The sequence below is a fragment of the Pteropus alecto genome, unplaced genomic scaffold (assembly GCF_000325575.1).
Source record: "Pteropus alecto unplaced genomic scaffold, ASM32557v1 scaffold270, whole genome shotgun sequence".
In the NCBI taxonomy this organism is placed as follows: domain Eukaryota; kingdom Metazoa; phylum Chordata; class Mammalia; order Chiroptera; family Pteropodidae; genus Pteropus; species Pteropus alecto.
Window position 1 is genome coordinate 8,279,706 of NW_006430735.1, and position 4,043 is coordinate 8,283,748.

The following is a 4,043-nucleotide window of genomic DNA, read 5'->3' on the forward strand; positions in this document are numbered from 1 at the left end:
TGGCATTGATTCAAGCTGAAACTCATTTTCCTTCTATTTTTATAGATCCTGTTTTGTGCTACAGAACAATTTTTTTCTCTCTTATCTTGCCTATTAGAGAAGCCTGCTGAATTACGTACTTCAAGTGTTTGGCCCTGACTTAGCACTGACAGCTTTGCAGTGTAATCCAGAACAGTTTTGAAGCTGGTTATTGTAGTAATTTCTCCTTCATCGGAGGCTTCAGTTGAAGAAGTCTCATTTGATTGTAATCATTATTCTGATTCTAAGATTCACTCTATTTGAAACTTACTTTTCAAAATCACTTAATAGATTTGTTAATTCAAGTTTATTTTTATGTTTCTCTTCCAGACAAGTCTTTAATTCCATTAAAATTGTATTAAAGATATCTGATATGATTCCGCCACTTGTTCTGCTGGGGACTGTTTCCAGCCCTTGTAGATCTGGACCCTTGCTGATTGGTGCAGAGTTGAAATATCATTCCTAAATACCTCTTGACTTCCCATACTTGGAAACCTGGCTTTCTTGTCTTGTAGTACCTGCTAGACCCTCCGCTTTATCAAAGCTCTTCTTTCTGCTTCCCCCTAATCATCCTATTTCTGAAACTTCCCATGTTCTGTTATGACCAAATGCTTTCTGAAAAAATCAGCTATGAAATACATATGTTACTGGCACCTAAACGACCTTTTCCTTTAGTCTTCTGGAAGCCAGATTTCTATTCTGTGACTTTGCTCCCTTTGCCATAGCTGGACAGTCAATCCAAGTTCAATTTTTAATCCTTTTTCTTCTAGGAATTTGATTGGAGAGATACAGGAGTAAGTACATCATCTTTATATATTTATGTGAAAAACTCAGTGAAGAACAAATATTTGATGAATTAGGAGAGAAAAGGGACTTGCTGGGTCAATATCTTTGAGTAGGAAAGAATAAATAGAGTCCAGTTCACAAGTGGAGAAATTAGCTTTGGACAGGAGTACAGAAATGTCATCTATTGTAACAGAAAGGGAAGCAGCCTATGTGGATACAGAGGCTGGTAGATGGGTGTATGTGATAACGTATTGAGAGTGTTTGGATATTCTCTGCTGATTGTTTCAACTTTCTCAGGGAAGAGGGAAATAAGTCTTCAGTTGAGGGTGAGGATGGGTAAGAAGATGTTGGAAGATAGAGAAAGAACATCTGAATAGTTGTATAGAAGATTGGAAGAGTGAAGTGAATCATAGCTTGATTGCTTATCAGTAGTAAGGGCCCTCTTGGGATTCAGATCATAAATTTGAAGTTAGTGTTGTGTATTTTCCTCCAATTATGTTCAATGGCACAGATGCAGTTTGGAGTAAGCAAAGAGTTAGATTCCGATGTGAAATTTAGCTACTAAGCATGTACAAGAAAGCAGAAAAGTGGAGACTTAAAAGAGTGATTTTATTGACTGACTAAAGAACTTAACTGGATAGAAGAAGAGTGAAGATATCAAGAGGGCAAAAAACAATCGAAAGACAAAAGTCTAGAAATTTCCCTAGAGTTAAAGCATAGTGCTGATTGGGATACTAGAGGGAATGAGCCAGAAATTTAGTAAGTGATGGTCAGAGCATAGGAGGCAAGAGAATAAGACTATAGAAGCTCTTCAGTTATTGGTAATAAAAGATGTAGCAGATTGCCTTTAGACTTCACCTGTGCCATTGACTGTCCTGAGTCTCCAGCCTGGCGCCTCCCAGACTTTCTAGACTGACTTGTACAGGTGGGAGTGGAAGTCCCTGTGGCTGCTTCCTTCAGGGAGATGGGGCAGCAGAATGTAAGGGATGGAGGAAGAGAATAAATGGAGCAGCATTGAGAGAGGCAACTGGGCTAGGGTAAGAAGGAGTGATGCTTAGAGATTATTATGAGTTTAGAAATTTGGGGAAAGGAAACAATAACTAAATAGAGTATTTGAGAAGGGGGTCTCTGTGTTGGATGGCATAAAGCTAGGATGACCATATATTTGGGTATGCTTGAGTTAGTCACTTGGCTTATACCTGTTGACTTAGCATAATTTTTAAGAGAAATTTCTCTCTGTCAAAGACATTCCAGTTTAAACAGTAGTTTATGTGGTCAACTTGTTATATAAAACTTCTCCGCTGGGCCCTATGTGGAAACCCACAATAAAAATCTACATCATTTTCCAAGATTTGTGGAGTTAGATTTATGTTTCCTTTGAATATTACTCTGTGTAAGACTGGATTATTTGGAGCCATGATTTATATGTGGATTATAAAAGCACTTATTGTGATGTTTTAAAACTGGAATTTGTCAATATATATTTTTATTTTTATAGAAATAGTTTATGATCTTCCTACAATAAAGTAAAAATAGACAAGTCCAGATATAAATAAATGCATTTTTATACTAAAGTGAAAGTTGGATATGTAGAGAAAGTTATTACTCTTGCTTTTATCTTAGTGTGGGATATTATGTTAGAAAGAATTGAAGTTCACACAAATTAGCTTAAGCAAAAGGGAAGAATGCATTGGACTTCATTATATTTCCCTGTATCCTTCCAAGAGCAGGGTATGCAGCCGGGACTTACAATTGAATTTGTAGTCAGAACTATAAACTCACCAGTGGCCAAAAAAAAATTTCTCTCTCTCTCTCTCTCTCTCTCTCTCACACACACACACACACACACACACTCACACCCTTCTTTTTGGGGACTCAGTCTCTCACTCATACTGCTCTCTTCTGTTCCCTGCAAACTGACTTTTTTCTGCCCCACTTATGACTCATAATCACTGTTCTAAAAAGGTATAGACTCAGTAACAGTGTACTCCAGATCCAGCTTCTAAAGTTACTTGACCCAATCTCTGTTTCCATATTGTAAATTATTGCAAAGGCTTGTCTGATTGGCCTATCTCAGACTTGATGATGCCTTCTCCTTTATTAATGTAGACCCATAGCTTGGAGTGAAGTAGAAATCATATTGTTAATAATGCTAAAATTTCTAGGAATAAATCTGGTAAATGTGAACCATACTTCTAAAAAAAAAAAAAAAGGTGTCGAATTATGGAGAAAAAACAACTTTCAGTATACCTGTTTATCTTAAAAAGTAGTAATTTAACCTTTACTGCAGCACAGCATTATGCTAGTCAGTGTGCATGTGTGTGTGTGTGTGTGTGTTATTCATAAGATATAATATGATATGTTTGTGTGTGTTTGTGTGTGTGTATTGAAAGTGAAAGTTCTAGGGTGAGTGGGGCCTACCAGGATGAATAAGATGTAGCTATAGTTTACTGGAATGAGGGAAAGTGGAAACACAGCTAACACGTATTAAATGTGTTCTATGAGTCATTGGGCTTTGCCAGACACTTCACGTGCATTATGTTACTTAATCTTACAAAGCCATATGGACATTATATTAATATCCATTTTTTTTATCATTTGCCTAAGCTCATATTCAAGTATGAATCTGAACTCAGTAAGCTTGTCTTCGAAACCTAGGAATTGTATGCAATATAAGGCCAACTATGTGTTAAATGAGCTGATAAAGACAGAAAGTATCATGGAAGCATGGAGGAAGGCAGAAATAATAGAGGAAAAATGATAAAAATAACCAATGCTTATTGAGCTAATTAAGTGTCAGACACTGTCTTAAAGCACTAATATCTTTTAACTCATTTAATCCTCATAACCATTCAATGAGATAGATACTATTACTATCCCTGTTTTAAGGATGAGAAAATTGACGCACAAAAGTATGACTTGCTTAAGGTCATATAACTAACAAGTAGTAAATCACGATTTAGATCTAGGCAGACTGGCTCCAGGGGATGTCTATTTTTTTAAAAAAAAATATATATCAAAAAAAAACCTTTTTATTTATAGATAATTTTAGACTTACAGAAAAGATGCAAAAATAGTACAGAGTTCCCATATTCCTTTTACTTGGCTTACTTTAATGTTAACATCTTACATAAGCATAGTGTACTTATGAAAAATTGGGACATAAATGTTGGTAAAATATTAAGTAAACTAGAGATTTTATTAGAATTTTTACTACCCTAATGTCCTTTTTCTGGTCC